This window comes from Marmota monax, unplaced genomic scaffold (assembly GCF_021218885.2).
Source record: "Marmota monax isolate L192 unplaced genomic scaffold, Marmota_monax_Labrador192_F-V1.1 WCK01_AAM20220418_F8-fsc00328, whole genome shotgun sequence".
In the NCBI taxonomy this organism is placed as follows: domain Eukaryota; kingdom Metazoa; phylum Chordata; class Mammalia; order Rodentia; family Sciuridae; genus Marmota; species Marmota monax.
This window is the reverse complement of record NW_026693470.1, coordinates 585,257-608,036: the sequence shown is the minus strand read 5'-3', so window position 1 is coordinate 608,036 and position 22,780 is coordinate 585,257. Positions and strand designations below refer to the sequence as shown.

The 22,780-nt window shown below is 38.6% G+C and overlaps 1 long non-coding RNA gene across 1 annotated transcript in view; it reads right to left on the bottom strand.

Moving 5' to 3' along the window:
* The window catches only part of LOC124101681 (uncharacterized), a 57,078-nt gene that overhangs the window by 24,930 nt on the left and 9,368 nt on the right, over nucleotides 1–22,780 (bottom strand). The window contains exons 3-4 of the long non-coding RNA XR_009228055.1: nucleotides 4,457–4,584; nucleotides 1,916–2,074 (exon numbers count right to left, since the gene is read on the bottom strand). This is a non-coding gene — a long non-coding RNA (uncharacterized LOC124101681). The remainder of the gene's footprint in view (nucleotides 1–1,915; nucleotides 2,075–4,456; nucleotides 4,585–22,780) is intronic.

Below are 22,780 nucleotides of genomic sequence, written 5' to 3'. Positions count from 1 at the left end.
TCACAGATTCTAAAGCTAAAACAAAAAGAATGAATTGTCTTAATCTCTTTTGTTAAGAAGTTTTCTAACTCTTCTGGAGTAGGAGAGAAAAATTTATGTCCTTTCCTTACCTGTCACATGGTTTTTGGCTGAAACTGCATAACAAATTTATATAATATAAGTTTTAAATGATACAAGAAACTTCAGATATTCAGTTCCAAAGACCCAGGGAACCTATATTTTTTAAAGTTTTAATTGGCATGTAATAATTGTGCGTACTTATGGGGTATAGTGTGATAATTTGATACAGTATAACATGTATAATGACCAAATTAGGGTAATTAGCATGTCCATCTCCTCAAGTATTTAACATTTCTCTGTGTTAGGAGACTTCAAACTCCTCTCTTCTAGATATCTATAAAATACATAACAATTGTTGACTATACTACCCTTCCATGGTATAGAATATTATAGAATCTATTCCTCCTATTTAACTGTATTTTAGTACTCTTTATCTAACTTCCCTTTTTACTACCTTTTCTCTCCCCTCTACCTCACTGAGAATTGAACTCAGGTACACTTTACCACTATGCTGCATCCCCAGTATTTTTTTTTTCATCAGTGTCTCGCTAAGTTGCTAAGGTTCTCACTAAATTGCTGAGGCTGCCCTCAAACTTGGGATCCTGGCCTTGAACCTGCCTCAGCTTCCTGAGTCACTGGGATTAAAGGCATGTGCCACCACTTCCAGCCTACCCTACCGTTTGAAACCACACATCTATAACCCACCAATTTTTGACAAAGGTGTCAAAGTAGTGTTCAATAAATGATGTGAGAAAACCAGCTATATGCAGATGAATGAAACTAGACCTCTAGGCTCACCATCAACAAACAAAATCAACTCAAAATAGATTGAAGACCTAAATAAGATCTGAAATGTAGAAAATATAGAAGAAACATCTCAATACATTATTATAGCCAATGATTAAAAAAAAAAAAACAACTCCAAAGTACAGGGGTTAAAAGCAAAAACAAACAGAATATCAAACCAACAAGTTTCTGTACAGCAAAGGAAAAGAAAAGAAAACAGCAGAATGAAGACATGATCTATACAATGGAAGAAAATATTTACCAACAATATATATGATAGGAGATTAAATTCAAAAGAAAAACAACTTAAGATCAAGAAAACAAATAGCTCAATTTAAAATCAGGCGAATGACATGAATAGACATTTCTTAAAAGAGGATTTAAGTATGGCCAACAGGTATTTTAAAAAGGTCTGACAACACTAATCATCAGGGATATGCAAATCAAAACCACAATGAGCTATCCCCTCACGTCATTAAAAATGGTTATTAAGGGCTGGGGTTGTGGCTCAGTGGTAGAGCACTTGCCTAGCAAGTGCAAGGCCCTGGGTCTGAGCCTCAACACCACATAAAAATAAATAAACAAAATAAAGGTATTGGGTACAACTAAAAAATAAATGAATAAATATTTTTTTAAAAAGAATGGTTATTAAAAGGGGCTTGGGGGAAGGAATGATAGTAGAATGAATCGGACATTATTACTCTATCTGCATATATGATTACATGACCTGTGTAACTCTACATCAGGTAAAACCAGAAGAATAATAAGTTATACTCCACGTATGTCGATGTGTCAAAATGCATTCTACTGTCATATATAACTAATTAGAACAAATAAAAATTTTTTAAAATAGCTATTAAAAATGACTAAAGATAACAAATGTTGATAAGCATATGGGGGGGGGGAATCCTTTACACATTGTTGATGAGAATGTAAATGAGTGTAGTCCTTATGGAAAACAGTAATGGGGGGGTCCCTCAAAAATTAAAATAGAACTATCATATGATCCAGCAATCCCACTGCTGGGTACATATCTAAAGAAAATAAAACCAGTATGTCAAATATATACCTGCACTCCACGTTTACTGCAGCTCTGTTCACAAAAGCCGAGATTTGAAATCAGCCGAGGTGTCCACGAACAGATGAGAGGGTGAAGAAAATGCGGCGTATACATACATACTCACAATGAAGTTTTACTCAGCCATAAGGACAAACGAAACTATGTCATCTGCAAGAAAATGGATGGAACTAGAGATCATAATATTGAGAGAAATAAGTCAGACTCAGAAAAGTATCAAAGTTTCTCTCCTGTGGAAGTTAGAAGGCATGGAGCACCACGCTTGGAACAATCATATGCCTAAAAACCCTGGCCAGCAGCCATCTGCCTGGCAGGCCCTTGGAGGCCGTCCCCTCAGGGCAAGGGGACAGGAGCACCTGTCCAGGTTTACCTGTCCTCCGGCATCGATTCTCATCACCCTGACAAGCTTTTGCAGATGGGAAACCAATGCATCGAGGGGGTAGTCTCCCCATGTTCCCATTGCCAATATACGGCAGCCACAAGACCCACACACTCCGAGTTTGCCACCCAGAGCCAGGGTCTCGGTGCCCGCGAAGAGCAAACCCGGTTCCACCCTCCGTTCATTGGCTGAGCGGGCACTAGCCAGGCGGGGCGCAAGGCAACCCCAGAAGCAGAGGTCAGAATGCTGGGGCTGCGGAGCTGTGGCCTTACGGGGCTCCCCAAATAGCTCAGCCTGTGAACCGCCACCGAGGTTACCGTAGACTCCGCCGCAGGTGGTCGGAAAGGATGTGTCCGCGGACCCGGGTGCTGGGATGCGGGGAGGCCGGGAGGCCAGGTTTGTGGCTGTACAGCCAGGCTGGGGCCCGGCCCAAAGTCTCCGCGGGCGTCCGGCTCAGCAATTGGGGACGTGGGTGGGGACCGGTGGGAGGGTTCAGGAGCCACGCACCACCTCTTCCCCAAACTGAGTCCCTCTCAATTAGAGCCCCCATGCGATTTGCCACAACTACAACCCACCCCTCTTTTTCACCAGAAGGGCTTTTTCCTCACAAAAAGGTTTCTGACCTGAAAGGGTTTCTAGCCTTACGTATAGGGTTAGGAAAAGAGTTCTTCTAACACCTGGGTTTGATTTTGTTTTATAGAAACCTGTTCATCAGCCACCCCTGATGTTCAGAGGAAGGACCTGTCACAGAACCCAGGCAGTCTGAGGGCCCCTCTCATTGGTTCTTGTGGTCGCTCCACAAAGATTTCAGATGTTGCTCTGAATAGCAGACATGAGTTTATTAGAAGGAATAGAAAAAGGGAAAGGTGGACATTCAAGGGAAAGAGGGGTCATTTCAGAGAGGAGAAGGACCTCTTGCCCTTCTTGTCCTCCAGTTTTATTGGAGAATCCCAAGGAAGTTTCCAGAGTCCCATATAGGTCCTCCTCTTGGCTTTTGACTGACCACAGTATGGCATCAGACTTTCAAGTAAATATCTAAGGCCACTCTAAGTCACTTTAGCCCATGCTGGTGGATTCTAATAGAAACTGCTCTTATAGATTTTATGATTGGTGGGGATTATCCTTATGCCCCGGAGTTTTGGAAATCAGTTTTTGTAAGGGTCACAGAAGACCCCCTCCTTCAGGGTCCTTAGTGTTCTTATTGGCAGTTGATGGCTGCATTTCTCCTGCAGACAACAGGTTGTTTGCTGAGGAATGTAATATATCCTATAGACTTAAGCCAGTCAAAGCTGCAGGTAAATTGCTTTTTAAAGACAGCTGTGAGGGTCAGCACAATGGACACAGTCTATAGAATTATAGCCTTAACCTCATGTTCCTATTGCTCACCTCTGTCTGTTACTTATCACTAGGACTGGGAAATCGAAGGCGAAGAGAATATTGGACTAGCAGGCTCCTGGAAGAGTGGAAAGGTATGAATTGGAAAACATTGACATGGGGAGAGGAGGCCTACTTAAAAGAAATAACCTTTCCGCTTTAATTTATAGTGGGGGGGCTGGGGATGTGGCTCAAGCGGTAGCGCGCTCGCCTGGCATGCGTGCCGCCCGGGTTCGAGCCTCAGCACCACGTACAAACAAATATGTTGTGTCCGCTGAAAACTAAAAAATAAATACTAAAAAAATTCTCTCTCTCTCTCTCTCTCTCTCTTAAAAAAAAAGAAAAAAAAAGAGTGAACCATGTTATTAAAAATAATAATAATAATAATTTATAGTGGGGTGTGTGTGTGTGTGTATACACACATATTTATGAATTTTTGCCTAATAACTAAAAGTATTGAGTTCAAGTTGCATTTGCTAACTTTAAAATATGGAACAAAGTATGATGTTTGATTGACTTAAAGATTTATCTATTTACTCAGTAGAATATTTTTATTTTTAAGCAGACAGTATGTATCCTTTTTTTTTTTTGCATACTTTAAATATGAGGTACAACCAGTTTGTAATGTTTTTCAGCTGGAAACATTGCCCATGGAAGGTATCCTAAAAGTTACCAAGAAGCAAATGATGCAATTACAGAAAGCTAAATCAAGATATACAGGTATTGATTGAAAATATTCATCTTAGTTTGAAATGATGGTTTTTAAATAGTACATTTACCTGGTTTTATTTTCCAGTAATTCCAGATGCATCTTAGTCACTGTAGTGAAATCGCACTACTTAAAATTCCAGCCATTTACCTCTGTTTCGTTGTGGGTTTGTTGTTGTTGTTGTTTAACTTCACATGTCTAAATTGCAGAAAATAAAGTGAGGAAGGACTATTTTTTAAATTTTTTTGTAAAGTTAAACGCTTGTTTCCTTCACATAGATTGTAATTGCTTCTGAGTTAAGTGTATTTTCTAGGGAAGTCATTTGAAATGTTAGAGACACAAAATTGTAAAACCAAAGACATACTAAGAGTCCTCAAGTGAAGTAATAATAAAAGATTGCCATTCCTGGAAATCTCAAGTGTATATATTTGTGGAATTTGGTTTATTCTCATTCCATTTCCTTTTCTTCCTGTTTCCAAAAGGAAATAGAGGCTAGTATCCTTTACTAGTATAAGTGGCTAAGCTCTTGAATTTTGAATGACTTAAAAATGTAAACTGCCCAGCCTAAAAGCCAAGACTCATTTTCAATCAGAAAAGGTCAAATTATCTTTTAGAAGTTGGATCTGCTTGTAATTAAGAGAATAATTTATTTTAAATGGTGTTCAAGGTGCCAGAGCTAGACATGTATTGATAAAATATCCAGGTTAACATTTATGCTTAATATGAGGTTAGTTGTTCCTATAAGGTTACACAATAAGAAGTATATACAACTGAAATAATATGATGTCCAGTATTTGTTTAAAAATTGTCAAGATAGCAAGGCACAGTTGTGCGTGCTATAGTTCCAGCTACTCTGGAGGCTGAAGCAGGAGGATCATTTAAGTCCATGAGTTTGAGACCAGCCTTGGCAACATAGGGAGACCATGTTTGAAATTAAAATAGAAAATTTGAGGGACAGGTAAGAAAAATGCAGAAGGAGGAAATGAGTGCTATTGGGGATGAAACAAAATTGGCTTTGTGATAATTGCTAAAGCAGGGTGATGGGTACATAGATATCAGTCATACTATTTTCTATTTGAAGTTTCCTATAATAAAGGCGAAAAAATATATAATACTCTACTCATTATATGTGGGTCAAGTTAATATTTCTCAAAGTGCCTACTTTTTAAATATATTCTAACTTGTAAATTTTGAAGGGTTTTTAAAAGAATGTACTTATCAATTTAGTAATTATTTTTTTTCATTTCTGAATTGGAATGTTTAAAAATTATTTAGACTTGAAGAAAGAAATTGAAGAACTCAAATCAAACCCTGTTGATGGAGAAAAAGGTGCTATTATTAAGGTAATGACACAACTGTTGATATTGCTTTAATTTTATTTACTTAGAGGAAATGTCAAAATGATAAGAGTTTTCTTGGTTTGTCAGTTTGCTAGAGGCTATCTGTCTTTATCACTGTTCTACCACTTCCTCTTGGCTTTGGTTAAGTTTTTACCACTCTAATTAAAAATATATATATACACATATATGTATATATGCTATAGACATCTCATTCATATATGTATGTATGCTATAGGCATCATACGTATATGTGTATGTATATGTGGCTTGGCTAATGAACTCTAGATCTCTATTTGAAATATTAATATTTTGTCCTCTTCTTCCCATATACTCCCTAATTATGGGTATTACTTCAGTCTTTGATCCACTCTTCCCTGTTCCTCTTAGAAAACCTGGCCATGTTCAGAAATTCAGTGATCTAAAGATATATGTAATCTATAGGTAGATCAACTTCCTTAGATGTGCTACTAACCAACCCAGATCTGACAGTTACATTCTAGCGTCCTGGAGAAAATATCCTCACACATTTCACTTGTCATCTTCTCAAACTCAACATGACCAAATCCCCTCCTCTGGTTGGGTCAGCAGTACCACCAAGTTTTGTGCCTTTTGACTCTAGAGATACTATAACTGTCCCTTTTCCTTTATCCTCCACATTTATCAACCACGAGACCCATGGTTACTTTAGTGTATCGCCCCATTTTTGTCCTGTTTCTCTCTATTTGCATGGCTCTCTCCTGCCTTCTGAAGCCTTCTGTACTTTTTCCCTCATGTACTTGTTGGTCTTCTTGTTTTCTAGGTCTGTTGTATAGTTTTCCTGGAACTGGCTTTTGGTTGATGATCCTCTGGACTTCTATGCTGCTTTCCTGTGTCAAGCTCTTGTTTGCTAGGGTCTCTCATCATTTACTTTCTGGGTTACACACCTCATTTTAGTAGAGCACATCCTTCTGTTGCTTCCCAAGAATGAATGCATGGAAATTCAATTTTTGTGTTGTTTTGTATTTAAAAATGCCTTTATCCTACTCCCGTGTTTGATTGATAGGTATAACTTGACATAGAACTCATTTTTGATTTCTGCTTTGCTTTTGTAGCACCCCCTTCCTTTGCTTTTGTAGCACCTCCTTTTAGTATTGTTTCATATAAGAGGTTCAGAGATAGGCAGTCCTAGAGCTGGTTCAGTCTTCCTGTGGTATCATCAGGACACAAATTTCCTTCATCTTTAACCTATCAACCTGGGAGACCAGGGATTTTAGATTTTCACTTTTATAACATCTATAGGAAAGCAGGTGGGGAAGAAACAGTTGACTGTAGAAACTGAATGAGATGTATATAGAATATGCCAGAGAAATTTTGGGAATGCTTATCTAGAATTATATTTCATTCAAGTTTCTGACTTTGTCAGAAATGTCATTGACTTTCTGCTTTTCCATCATTATATTGAAATTTCTATTTTGGGATTTAAATGTTTAATTTTAAAGAGCTCATTCTTTTTTTTTAAAGAGAGAGAGAGAATTTTAATATTTATTTTTTAGTTTTCAGCGGACACAACATCTTTCTTGGTATGTGGTGCCGAGGATCGAACCTGGGGCCCCACGCATGCCAGGCGAGCGCGCCACCGCTTGAGCCACATCCCCAGCCCAAAGAGCTCATTCTTGACATCTGAATATTCTTTTTTCACACAAATTATTTAAATATTTAACATGTTCTATTTTCTGAAAAAAATAAATTTATGTTTTCTTATTTTGCTTTTGCACTCTTGGTGTCCTTCAGTTGAAATATTTTTAATCACCTGTAAACCCAAAAGAAAAGATACATTATTCAAAATAATATTTATTTTCCTATGTAGTTCTCACCCATTCCTCTCCTACCCAGATCTCAGTTTCCCACACCCAAGGTAACCATCATCCTAAATTCCACATTCATTCATTCTTTTCCTTTTATAAGATTTTATTTGCATCTGTAAGTATCATTTAAATATTACTTTTCCATTTAGTCTTTTAACTCTATTAAAAGAGTATTATATGATTTCTAATGTATTAGGGATTTTTTCACTTAATACTATTTTCTTAAAGCTTATCTGTATCATTACACATGACCATGATTGCTATAGACTTTTGCATTACATTACTGAAACACAGTTCATTCATGGACCACACTGTTGGTTGACATTGGGATTATTATTATTATATTGAAATTTCTATTTTGGGATTTAAATGTTTAATTTTAAAGAGCTCATTATTTAAAATTTAAAATTAATCCCAATGGTTGACATTGGGATCATGCAATGCAGTACAGTGCTGTTAATTTTGTTTATGAGTGTGCAAAGGATTCTTATGGGTACATAGGTGGAATTGTTGCAGCAAAAGTTACATGAAGGTTGAATTTTAGGAGATTATGCCAATTAGCTTTATAAATTATTTGAAATAACTTTCCCTTCCATTGGTAATGTACACAAGATCCTGGGATCTATATCCTCTCCTGCACTAGGTTTTGTTATACATTTTAATTTTAGCCAATTAAATAAATGTTAAATGATATTGCCCAAAGAATGTTCTGCTCCTCAGAACTCTGCATTTCTTCTGCTTTGAAGTTCTTCAGGTCTTGAGTAATTTGTGCAGACTTTATGGGAGCAACTTCCTCCTCCAGGGCAGTGGGATCTGGCTCCACACCTTCTAGTGTCTGTACTTATCTATTTTCTTCCAACCTCTTTTAGTTAGGTCTAAATGCATTTTAAAATCTTCAACTTATGCTTGAAAAGTTCTGGTTTTTTACCCTTATCATTTGACTGAGAGTAGGGGCATCTCACCCACTGTATACCCAGCCCTCCCTGGGAGCAGAAATCCAAGGAGCAAAGGAGCTCTCACTAGGGATGTACTGCAGAGGGGTGAGTCAGTATAGCATCAATGGCAGGAAAGTGACAGTCCTTTCTATGTCCATATGGAAGATGTACTTTGTGTACACTTTGCAGATGAGGAAAGAGACTCAGGGAGACAGACCACCCCAAGGTCCCTACAACTGAGCACTAGAGGAGGGGCCTGATCTATAATCAGTATGCAGGGGTAGTATGAGATTTTGCATCAGCCTGTGGGCCCATGGTCAGAGTCCTCTAGGGTTGCAGAGTGTGGGGAAGAAGTCTTCTCTGACTCTATCCTCAACCCTGGCAGGTTTCCATGTTTGCCACCTTGGAGATGAACCCCAAGAAAGCCCAGAGGTAGCTGAAGGAGATGGTAAGTGAAAATTCCTGAGGCTATGGAGGGGCACAGCTTGCTGGTGTACAGGAGAGGAGGGGGGTCCTCCAGCCCTTCCTTCCCTTTGCATCACTACTTGAAAAAAAACCCAATAGCCATGCCTCCTCTGGACCTGGGCAGGGTTAACCCCTGACAATCTGCCATCATAGGAAAGATGAGTGACAGCCCCCTAATCAATCCAGGGCCTGGGAGAACCCTTGTAGAAGGTTTCTGGGTCCTCTAGCTTTGGGGATCTGCCACATGCTAGCCTGGGGGGGCAGTTTGGGGGTCACAGTGTCCATGAAGAGACTCAGGACAGAGGTAGCTAAGGGTCCTCAGTCTGCTCTGAGTGGGAGGCCAAATGGGACTAAAGTAAGGTTGAGAAGACTTCAGGGTAGGGTCCTTGGGCCTTGCTCCCATGCCCACACTCTGGATTGATGGGGATATTTGATAAAGAGAGAAGGGCTGTCCCAAGGGAGTGTAGGGGTAGGAGATGACATCTAGGATAACTTCCAGGAATGGCTGTTGGGACCCAGTAAGAGAACAGGGAGAGGCCTGGATAAGAGTGAGAGGAAGAAGCTCAGCAAAAATGCAAAAGCTAAATCCCACCCCACCAAGAACACTCCTAGGCCCACCCTCCTGCCTTCTCATCTGACCCAGGACTTTGGAATGATGGTCCTAATCAAGCTGCTGCCGTGGGCTTGCAAAAGTCATGGTATCCCACCTAAAGAACCTGGTTCTGGGCCATGAAGTAGTTCATTGAAGCCCAGAGGTGAGGCTGGGCAGAAATGTGGATGGTAGCACCATGAATGGTGGTGCATGTCTGTAATCCCAGAAACTCTAGAGGCTAAGGCAGGAGGATCACAAGTTCAAAGCCAGTCTCAGCAACTTAGCAAGAACCTCAGCAACTTGGCAAGACCCTGTCTTAAAAATAAAAAATAAATAAATAAAGGGGAGCAGGGTATGTGACTCCTTGGTTAAGCACCTCTGGGCTCAATCCCCAGTATCCAAAAAAAGAAATGTGGATAGTGTGGGTGGGTTGTCTCTAAGACCAGTTCCAGACTGCCTGCATTCTGAGCCCATGCTCAGCATCAGACCTGGTGATAGCTAGCACCTAGGTTGGTTCCATAGTTTAGCTATCATGAGTTGAGCTGCTATAAATATTTGATGTGACTGTGTCACTGTAGTATGTTTTTTTTTTGTTTTTTTTTAAGTGAAACAAAGTCTTTATTCACCAGTAGTTAATATTAAATATCAGTTTTCTTTTTTTTTTTTTTTTACTTTTTTTTATTGTTGGTTGTTCAAAACATTACATAGTTCTTGATATATCATCTTTCACACTTTGCTTCAAGTGGGTTATGAACTCCCATTTTTAGCCCATATACAGATTGCAGAATCACATCAATTACACATTCATTGTAGTATGTTGATTTTAAGTCTTTGGGGCATAAACCAAGGAAAGGAATAGCTGCATCAAATGGTGGTTCCATTCCATACTGCTTTCCATAGTGCTTGCACCAATTTGCATTCCCACCAGCCATGTGTGACTGTACTTTTTTCCCCACATCCTCGCCAACATTTATTGTTGCTTGTATTCTTGATAATTGCCATTTTGAGTGGAGTGACATGAGATCTTAAAGTAGTTTTGATTTGCATTTCTCTTATTACTAGAGATGATGAACTTTTTCCATATGTTGATTGATTCTATTTCTTCTGTGAAGTGTCTATTCAGTTCCTTAGCCCATTTATTGATTGGGTTATTTGTTTTTTTGCTATTAAGTTGCCGCAGTCTGGCTGGGCACAAATGCCGCAGTCTGGCTGGGCACACAATCACGAGCCACCACACAGCTTGTAGATTCAAACAGCAACTCTTTATTCCCGAACTCACACCAGCCGTCTACAATCACGTTCTGGGGAAATCCACGTTCTCTTCCCAAATCCACGTTCTCTGCCCAAGTCCACCTCCACTGGGCTTCTTCTCCCAAAATATACTGTCTGAATCCCGTGAGAACTCAAGGGGAACTCAGGCAGCAGGATACGCCCTATTCCCAGCAGGAATAATCTTAAACCTTAAACCTGGAACCTAAACTGGGAACGCCCTAAACAAGATTATCTTAAAACCGGGAACACCCTAATCTGCCTTGGTCCTTGAGCAAGGTTAAGTACATTCAATGTCACTGCAACATGGGGTACGCTGGCAAGGAAATTGTCATACTTACTTGGCTAATGGCTCCCAGCATCTCCCCCCTTCTGATTAATTAAACAACAAGCAATGTGGCTTAAGGACCGTGCCTGGTAGGTTGTCCAATTCAACATATGGTTCTTACCCGTCATCGGAAAACTGACCTTTAGGCGTCAGCCTCCTGTCTTAGGTTGATACCACTGCAATTGAATCATACCCGTCACTGACTACCGGTCCAGCATACAGCCATACTTGTGGATAGGTCTATGCACCAGTGGGGGGGTGAGGTTCTTTGCCTCACCTCTGTTGGCCCCCAAATTTGGCCTTGGTGCCAGTGGGGGAGTGAGGTTAATGTGGCTTATGGACCGTGCCTGGTAGGTTGTCCAATTCAACATATGGTTCTTACCCGTCATCGGAAAACTGACCTTTAGGCGTCAGCCTCCTGTCTTAGGTTGATACCACTGCAATTGGATCATACCCGTCACTGACTACCGGTCCAGCATAAGCCATTGGCCCCCAAATTTTAGACCATCACTAGCAGAAGGGAGGAGGATACAGAAATGCCACGACACCAAGCCAATTGACGGCTCCTTGGGAAAAATTGCATCACTGGTGACACCATCAGCAAAGATATGCCAGCATTACCACAATTGGCTGCACCAAACGATAGTTACATAGTCCAGGCAAGTTCTGCAAGCAGTTCAAAGCAGAGGAATCTATCAATATGTCCATTTCCTCCCAAAATCCGTTTCCTCCCAAAGTAAGTTGACTCTTTGATTGAGCATTACTTGTTGAGTTCTTCACCGGCACTGGGATGGATAGGAATAAAATAGCTATTGAAAAAAGCATCCTGGTTAATCACTGTCACAGATGTAAGAATGGCCAAGCTGGAGTTCTGGATATCAGCTGTTATGGATTTGAGTCAAATCATCTTCTTTTCGATCTGTAGAAACTGTTTTAATCTCTCTGGAATCCAAATGGGCTGCTGTTCTCCCTGTGGAAAAACACAAACAGACCCCCGACTCCAGACAATCACTGGGTCAGGACCTTTCCATTGTCCTGTTAGAATATCTTTCCAAAGTACTTTAGGCTTATGTACATTTTTTGGATACATATGTCTTTCCGCAGCACTAAGTCCTGATGAATCCAAATTTAAAAAGTTTAGAGTAAAAAGCATTATTTTAAGTTTATCTTTGGGGGATATATACCCCCTTCCAATTCCCTCTTTTTGTTTTAATAAGTATGTCTGTATCTAATAGTTGTCTTAGCTTTTTGCATTTTCTATCTGAAATACCTTACTTGACATTTTCAACCATTTTCTATCTTATTTCTATCTTCTAGTTTTTTTTCCCTAAGGTTTGTATTTTTACCCTTAGTTGCTTATTTTCCTCCTAGTTTTTTTTTTTTTTCCTATTTTGTGGGTTTAAAATTCTTGTCTTCCTACATTTTTTATCTTTCTACATCTTCTTTATCTTTATTCTTTTTAACTTTCTATACTTCTGTCTTTAAAGTTTTTCACTTTTTGATCTTCATCTAAGTATCTTTTATCCTATTATCTTCCCATTTTTTTTAAGTAATACCTTTAAGATTAACTAGGCTTCGAATGATGCAATAAAGCAATCTTTTTTCCGCCATGAAGGTATCTCGACCACCTTCAATTTAACCTTTTAAAGCCTTTTAATTATCATCTATACTGTACTTTTAAATGTACTTTTTCACCACCTACAGCTTCACTCTTTAAACGAGGCTTAGATTCTGTTTAAATCGCTTTAATGTTAGTTTACATGGCTGCCCTTCAACCAAAGGCCTTTTTTTTTTTAACTCCATTGAGAAGCTTTGTCTCAATCTGCCATGTACAAATATCTTTTTCTTCTTTCTTCCTTTCTCAAGCTTTTAAAGTAAGTCTAGTTTCCTCAAAATTTTTTTAAATGGCATTTTAGAACTTTTTACTTTACCACACAGAGATTATCTCATCTAGAAACATTTCTTTTTCCTTTAACCTTTTATATTAAAATATATTTCCACATCTTGAATCTTTTTATATCTCTTTTTTAACTGTTAACCCTTTTTATAAATTTACATTCTGAAACAACTCTTATAAAATTTTTGATTTAGACAAATTACTCCACTTTAATAAGATGAAAGACTTTCATGTTTTTTATGATACTTTAGGCTTATGTACATTTTTTGGATACATATGTCTTTCCGCAGCACTAAGTCCTGATGAATCCAAATTTAAAAAGTTTAGAGTAAAAAGCATTATTTTAAGTTTATCTTTGGGGGATATATACCCCCTTCCAATTCCCTCTTTTTGCTTTAATAAGTATGTCTGTATCTAATAGTTGTCTTAGCTTTTTGCATTTTCTATCTGAAATACCTTACTTGACATTTTCAACCATTTTCTATCTTATTTCTATCTTCTAGTTTTTTTTTCCCTAAGGTTTGTATTTTTACCCTTAGTTGCTTATTTTCCTCCTAGTTTTTTTTTTTTTTTCCTATTTTGTGGGTTTAAAATTCTTGTCTTCCTACATTTTTTATCTTTCTACATCTTCTTTATCTTTATTCTTTTTAACTTTCTATACTTCTATACTATCTGTCTTCTTTCTACTTCTATACTATCTGTCTTCCATTCTGTACCACTGATCTACATGTCTGTGTTGGTGCTAATCCCATGCTATTTTTGTTGCTATTGCTCTGTAGTATAGTTTAGGGTCTGGTATTGTGATGCCTTCTGCTTCACTTTTCTTTCTAAGGATTGCTTTGGCTATTCTGGGTCTCTTATTTTTCCAAATAATTTCATGATTGCTTTTTCTATACTATCTGGTGCTGATAACGCCAAGGTCGCGGGTTCCCCCGTACGGGCCACCAAATGCCGCAGTCTGGCTGGGCACAAATGCCGCAGTCTGGCTGGGCACACAATCACGAGCCACCACACAGCTTGTAGATTCAAACAGCAACTCTTTATTCCCGAACTCACACCAGCCGTCTACAATCACGTTCTGGGGAAATCCACGTTCTCTTCCCAAATCCACGTTCTCTGCCCAAGTCCACCTCCACTGGGCTTCTTCTCCCAAAATATACTGTCTGAATCCCGTGAGAACTCAAGGGGAACTCAGGCAGCAGGATACGCCCTATTCCCAGCAGGAATAATCTTAAACCTTAAACCTGGAACCTAAACTGGGAACGCCCTAAACAAGATTATCTTAAAACCGGGAACACCCTAATCTGCCTTGGTCCTTGAGCAAGGTTAAGTACATTCAATGTCACTGCAACATGGGGTACGCTGGCAAGGAAATTGTCATACTTACTTGGCTAATGGCTCCCAGCATCGTTTTTTGAGTTCTTTATATATCCTGGAGATTAATGCTGTATCTGAGGTGCCTGTGGTAAAGATTTTCTTCCATTCTGTAAGCTCTCTCTTCATGTTCTTGATTGTTTTCTTTGCTGAGAAGAAGCTTTTTGTTTGAATCCATCTCATTTATTCTTGATTTTACTTTTTGTGATTTAGGAGTCTTGTTAAGGAAGTCAGATTCTAAGCCAACATGTTGAAGATGTGGGCCTACTTTTCCTTTTATTAGTTGTAGTGTGTCTATTCTAGTGCCTAAGTCTTTGAACCACTTTGAGGTTGAGTTTTGTGCAATGTGAGAGTCAGGGGTTTAATTTCATTTTGTTACATTTGGATTTCCAGTTTTCCCAGCATCATTTGTTGAATAGGCTATCTTTTCTCCAGTGAATGTTTTTGGTGCCTTTGTCTAGTAAGAGATAACTCTATTTATATGGGTTTGCCTCTGTGTCTTCCATTCTGTACCACTGATCTACATGTCTGTGTTGGTGCTAATCCCATGCTATTTTTGTTGCTATTGCTCTGTAGTATAGTTTAGGGTCTGGTATTGTGATGCCTTCTGCTTCACTTTTCTTTCTAAGGATTGCTTTGGCTATTCTGGGTCTCTTATTTTTCCAAATAATTTCATGATTGCTTTTTCTAGTTCTATGAAGAATGTCATTGGGATTTTAATAGAGATTACATGAAATCTGTATAACAGTTTTGGTAGTATGGCCATTTTGAATACATTAATTCTGCCTATCCAGGAACAAGGGAGGCCTTTCCATTTTCTAAGGTCTTCTTCAATTTCCATTATCTTTTACTTTTAATGTTAGACAGTCATGCATCAGAACCCTTCCTTCACAATCTCTTGGCTTTATTTATTTTTTAGTAGGGCTCACATAGGAAATTCCTATGATTTTTTTCCCCTTGTATTTCAATGATTTTTTTTTTCCTCTTCTGAAGACATCATCCATCCGTGGTTTGGTTTTGATTGTCCCTCATTATCAGGAAGGACTCATCCCACTGGAAATAATAGAAGATTAGAAGTCAATGTTAATGGGTCGGGGTTGTGACTCAGCAGTAGAGCACTTGTCTAGCATGTGCAGGGTGCCAGGTTCGATCCTCTGAACCACATAAAAATAAAATAAAGGTATTGTGTCCAACTACAACTAAAACAAAATATTTACAAAGAAAAAAAAAGAAGTCAGTGTCAAAACCCTACTAGACACATCTGAGCAAACACAAAGGTTTAGAGGGAATGATCCTTAGGCTAACCTTGCCTGGAGTCCATTGTTATGTTTAATCCTATTTGTTCTGCAAGCAGTGACTAACCTCTCAAAACATTTAGTCAAATTATTTTGTTATAATTTGTACTTTTGCAGAATGTTAACAGTCACCAGTTACAAAGTTTTGTGAGGAAAATACAAAACAAAACTAACAGAGCAAAAATTAATTCCAATTTATTTTGAATCAAGAAGCAATCTTTCTCTAGTACTACCAATTTTATCTAAGATAATCAAAGAAAAACTTGTGGAATAAGTTTAATTTTATTAGAAAGCTGTATCTAAGAGTGCTTGTTAGAATCCTTTCCATGAAAAACAAGGTGAGTTACCATTTGGGCAGAAAGCATATCATTTTACATTATATATGATCATTTTCTGCTAACACATTATAAAGGTAGTATAGTATGTTAGGGACAATCCCAAAGGCTTGAAATTAATTTTTATCTTTGTTCTTGGTATTTAGTTCTCTAGGACTCTTATCATACATGTCAAGAATTATATTTTACTATAATACCTTTAAAATTTCTTACTTACATACATAAAACATTAAGGTAAATTTTGAATATAGTATATTAAAGTTAATGCTTATTTACCAATTAAGAACATTTTTTTTTATCACATTTTGCACTATGATTTAGTTTTAGGTGTTGATATACCATACAGTTGAATAAAGCTTTGGATTAATTCTAGCAGCAAATTCAGATTATGTTTGATGATGTAGTCATAACAAAAATTTTATCTTTTGAGAAAACCTTTTTGCAATAGCCTTATACAGATCTTATATTAAAATCTTTGATTTAAATTTTGTTTTGAAATGGGGGGATGAATAAAACAAGATTGCCCCCTATTGGCTACAGGGACATGGCCCATGCTACTTAAAATGATTACAAACAATATATAAGGCATTATTAATATATAAGAGGCAAAGCAATTTTACCATTTTTACAGAATGTTAAGACAACAATATACCAGGACCATCAGAATTTTATAAAATTTTTAGAATATTTATAGCTATATAAATTACATGTCAAAAAAGTATTAATATATCACATTGTAAACAATAATGGTAGTTCATCTAATCAGTTATAAAGCGATCATTTAAAAGACTTTAAAACAAGGGACTGGGGTTGTGGCAGTGGTTGAGTGCTTGCCTAGTATGTGAGGCACTGGGTTCGATTCTCAGCACCACATAAAAATACATAAATAAAATAAAAGCATTGTGTTCATCTACAACTAAAAATATTTTTTAAAAAGACTTTAAAACAAATAGATACTTAAATGATCCTTAACACTTTTAAGACTCGGTTTCCTAATTAATCAAAAATTTAACAAAGCAGAAAACACAAAATTATCTTGATAAAACACAAAATCTTTGTTTTTTAAACCAATTGCTTTACAAATTTTACTAAGAGCTAAATAGCATTTAAATGTGAAGAATTAGAGTCCTAGTTTTATATCAGTTACACACAATTTTGATCTTAGAAAAATCTTATAAATTTTTAAACTATAACCAACTTGATCACATATAAATTTTCCTTTATAACATTTCCTCTTCATAAACCTTCTACGACTTGGTAGACCCTTTGGGTTTTGCCCTATTTTTCTTTCCATTTTAGAAGAAATTTTACTTTCCGACAAAAAAAACTTTATTTACCAAACAAATCTTTTTCTTATCATATTAAAACAAATTTCTCATTCAAAATACAGCTCCATACTCAAAATTTATTTGCTGGTTTATTTCCACCTCATTTTTTTTTTGTTTTTCTTTTCTTTGTTGTTGTTTTTCTTAACTATGTATTTTTGAAAAACTCCTTAAAAGAATTCTGAATTTGCACAAATTACCCATTCTTTTAAAAACAATTTTTTTTAGTTGTAGATGGACACAATACCTTTACTTTATTTATTTTTATATGGTGCGGGGGATTGAACCCAGTGCCTCACGTATGCTAGGCAAGCGCTCTACCACTGAGCCACAACCCTGTCCCCAAATTATCCATTTTTTAGAAGATAAAATACTTTGTTTTTCCAGTTTTCTTATTGAAACATAGCTTAAATTCTTTTTGTGTTCTGTGCCTATAGAATTGCAAATGTTGATTAGAATTTTAACTCTTATTAACCTTATTTTTTGTAAAGATGCAGGAAGAAAACAATTTTAAACTTTTAAAAAATATACCAACTATTTATGAAAATGCATTTAACAGACTCAAATATATTGTCTTCAAGAAACCAAGGTTACTTGCAATTGATGTTTTAGTATTTACACTTACAGATGATTCAGATGTTTTATATATTTATAAATATCTATTCATTTACACTTGCCTATTTTATCTGTTCTTAACCATTGCCTGAACTGTCCTTGAAAAATTTGAGGCATTAAACAAAGCGAGATAGTCATCATCTAACCATTTTTTTAAGGATGTCTTTATCTAAGCAAGAGAGCACTAGAAAGATAAAAACACATGGATATTTCACTGATCCCAAGGCTCCGTTGTTTTATCAATCTAACAATGTTAAAAAGTAAAGGTCCAGGACTGGGGATGTGGCTCAAGCGGTAGGGCACTCGCCTGGCATGCGTGCAGCCTGGGTTCTATCCTCAGCACCACATACAAATAAAGATGTTGGGTCCGCCGAAATCTAAAACATAAATATTAAAAAAAATTCTCTCTCTCTCTCTCTAAAAAAAAATAAATAAATAAAGGTCCGCGGAAGACCAAAAGGCCAAAGAGGAGGCTTGTTGTTCAGATTTAAGTTAACATCTTTCCCTATCTTTGTCAGTAGAGGGAGACACCAATACAAATGGAAATTTCTGCTACACGGAGTTTTAAAATGGTGCACTGCAATGTCAGAAAGCCATTTGGGGCCTTTAGCTCACCTTCCCCCCCCCCACCCCCCTGCACCCCCGCCTCATTACTAGCAGTTGAACCCAAGGACATTCTATTACTGAGCTACTTCCCCACCCCTTTCTTAAAATGTTATTTTAATTTTGAGACAGGGGTCTCACCATGTTCTGCCCTCAAATTTGCAATCTTCCCACCTTAGCATCTGTAATAGCTGGGATTGCAGGCTTATACCACTGCACCCTGCATACAAGTAGTTTCTGATAAATGAATGTGCTGCCTGTGTCAGCGGCAGCCCAGCATGCAAAACCTCTTTTTACTCTTCTAGTTTAACACACAATACAGACAGTCCTGGATTTGTAATGGTTTGACTTACAATATTTTGACTTTAATTTTGATCTTTTCCCAGGCTAGCAATATGCAGTAAGATACTATTTTATGCTGGGCAGTAACAGTAGCTTGCAGATCACAGTCACTCCAAGAACCCAAGGGGAAACAACCAAGGCTGTATGTGAATGTGTTGCTCAGTTAGGATGTTCAATAGGTCAGATGTATTCAAGGCATTTTCAACTTAAATATTTTCTGTTTACAATGAGTTTATCAGAATGTATTCACATAAAAGGCAAGGAGCATTTGTATTTGAATAAATGTCAGGAAAATCGCATATTTTAGAGGCTGGGAGGCTGGGGTGGGAATAGGGGTTTAATTTGCAGTCATATCAGAAGTCATTTGTCCCAGGCTCATTGCTTTACAGAGGAATCTGTGTAATTATCATAAGCAAAGGGCACACACAAGTCAAAGGCCATCTGAGCTGAAAATTTTTAAGAATTTGATGGTTTTTGATGTCGTTGCTGCTTTTTGTTTTGTAAAAAGATAGCAACCTAATGCACAGATTTAAGATGTTAATCATGATTTTACTGAAGAGCATTTGCCCACTGTCTTTCTAATATTTCAAGTTACATTCATTCCTCTCTGCTAGCTTGTCCCCATGGCAACAGCACCCAGGCACCATTTTGCAGGTTTTACATGTTAATTTAAAGCATCAATGCAATTTTTGCATTGTTATTATTCTCACTTATGCCAAATTAGAAAAGTTAACAACAAAATGATATAAACAGTAGGGAACACTTCCAAATTAATTTTATGAGGCAATATCACCATCACTCTGATAGCAAAGCAAGACAAAGATTCCACAAGGAAAGAAAAAACACAGGTCAATATCCCTGGTGAACAAACTGAATCCAACAGTATACTAAAAAAGGATCACACACCATTACCAAGAGGGATTTACCTCAGGGATGCAAGGATGGTTTCACATTAAAAAAAAAACAATTGAAACACATTAACAGAATAACATATTTTTTTAAAATGATCATCTCAATAGATGCAGAAAAAAGTATTTGATAAAATTCAATACCCTTTTTTGATAAAAATTCTCAGCAACTAGGAATAGAGGAAAATTACCTCAACCTAATAAAGTCCACGTGTGAAAAGCTCATAGCAAATATTGTACCTAATAATGAAAATGGAAAGTTTTTTCACTCAAGAATAAGGCAAGGATCCCACTGATACAATTTATATTCAACATAGTGCTGTAATGCCTAGTGAGGGCATTTAGGGAAGCAAAAGATTAAAAAAAAATCCAAATTAGAAATAAGCAAAACTGTCCATTTGCAGATGATATGTTGTTACATACAGAAAACCCTGAAGACTCCACAAAGATGTTAAATCTAATAAATTTCATACATTTATAAGCTACAAAATCAATATACAAAAAATAAATTGTTTCTAAACACTAATAACTACCTGAAAAGGAAATCAGAAAAATATCCCTGCCGCAGTCTGGCTGGGCACAATCAGGAGCCACTTGTCAAAAGAAACTAACTTTATTTTTAGAACCACACACCCAAACAAAACAGCCTCTCAGGAAAAACCCTCAGAGCCTCAACTGCCACCACCGGCTTTCCACAAGCCTCTCTCTCTCACACAAGCTTCTCTCCACCTCCCACAATCCTCCTGCTCTTGAGGCCGATTGGCTGGGTCACGTGGGCGGAGCCAAAAAAGTCCCCCAATGAGCAGCTCCGTGGTCTGAAAGGGCAGGGAAACAGCCCAATGAGCATCACCGCAGAGGAGCCAATCAGCTAGATGTTGCTGGGGCCGCTGTGAGCCAATCATCAGCCAGCAGCTGGAAGTTTGCTGGCAGCTGGAAGTTTGCTGGGGCCCCTTTGGCTGTGGCTCTCAACATCCCTTTTACAATAGCATTGAAATAATGAAATACTTGATTAAAACTTAATTAAGGAAGTGAAAGACTTACATATTGAACACTGAAGAACTGATCAAAGAATAAAGAAGACACAAACAAATGGAAAGGCATTTTGTATTCATAGATGGGAAAAATTAATAGTATCAAAATGCCCATAATACCCCAAGTAATTGCAATGCAATCCTTACCAAAATTCCAATGGCACCTTTTTTTGTTGAAATAAATTTATTAAGAAACAACTCAGAAGAATGGGAGAAAGGACAGAGGGGCAGGGCAGCAGGAAGTGTCTCAAGGAGAACAGTCTCTGATATCTTCAGCAGGTGGGGGCAGAGGAGACTCCTGATGTCCAAGTGGATGCAGAAGTGCTCTTGGCTAAAACCTGGGCAGAGGAACCTGAGGTAGTTGGCACATGTTGCTCCTGCAGCTGTTCAGAGTCCACATGACTGATGCCCACACAGGTGTCAGAATCCACAGAGCACAGGTTTTCTGGATGTGCTCTGGTTTAGTCTGGTCACCTTTCCCCTTCATTGGAGCCACATTATGAACCTGGCAGGTTTCTGCCCTCTTACATTGGAACCACTTTACTTTTGACATATGGCATGCAAAGGCACAGTTGACAGAGACAGGTAGCAATCCTCCCAGTCACCTGCTTCCAGAACTTTCCAATGGTATGGGGTTGCCCAAAGTCCAACTAGGAGGCTAAATCAGTATGTGGGTCCTTGCAGGAGGGTCGTGGAAATGGATGGCAGGCTGTCTAGCCCTTCAGATGCACTTCTGCCCTGACTGCTGGGCCTACTCAGGCAGAAGAGGCTCACAGGGCAAGGGGAAGGAAGGGCAAGCTCTCTGGGACACCTCTTTGGGAGGACAGGGGAATTGGAAAGATCCAAGGGGCATGGGCGAGGCTTAACCTTCGGAGGCACAGGCTTCCCCTGGAACATGCAGCCTGCCCCCTGGCTTTTCTGGTGCTCTAGTATAAGGTAGATAGCCATGGCTTCATTGAACTTTCTCTTGGCCAGACACACAGGTATTGTGTAGATCATAATCCATATCAAACATTACTGTCAGTTTTTTGGGGTCTGGGTTTTGGGGAGGGCCTTACCATAATCATGAGGTAAATACTGCTCACTCTGTGTCAGCCATGGGTGCTGAAGGATCTGCTTGGCTGTGGGCCGCTTCCTGGGGTCCAGGGTCAGTATTTGGCAGGTGAGTATTTGTGCTACTACAGAAACACAGGGAGGGATGTGGTAGGTTCCAAGCACGATCTGCCTCAGCACCTCCTTAGTGGTAGGTCCCATAAATGGGCACCTCCCTGTCAACATAAAATACAGAATGAAACCAGGCTCCAGATGTCCACTGAGTGCCCTTCATATGCTTGCCTCAGGATAATTTCAGGGGCAAAGTGAGGGAGAGTGCCCCAGAACTTGTGCAGTTTCTGCCCAGGCATGACTGTGGTGCTGAAGCCAAAGTGAATAAGTTTGATGTGGCCTCTGGCATCCAGCATGATGTTCTCTGGCTTCAGGTCTTGGTGCATGATGCCCTTGTCATGGCAGTAGCCCATGGCACATACTATCTGCTGGAAAAGTCTGCGGGCCTCTTTCTCCTGCATGTCATGCTGTGGGACATGGTCCAGTAACTGTCCCCCACCCGCATGCTCCATCACCATATAGATATTTCTGTGGGTGTCAACAACCTGAAATAACTGAATCACATTGGGATGCTCCAGGCTCCTCATCATATCTGTTTCAGAGAGGATTGGGAGGTTCTGCACTGTCTTTGGCAAGACTTTCACTGCCATCTCTGCCCCCATGGGCCAATGATGGGCTAGTTTTATCTGGCCAAACCCACCATGGCCAATATCTCTCAGGACCTCATACTGGACCCTCAAGACTGCCTTCTTGCAGGAGCTGGGCCCTTGAAACATTACACTAGTCTCACTA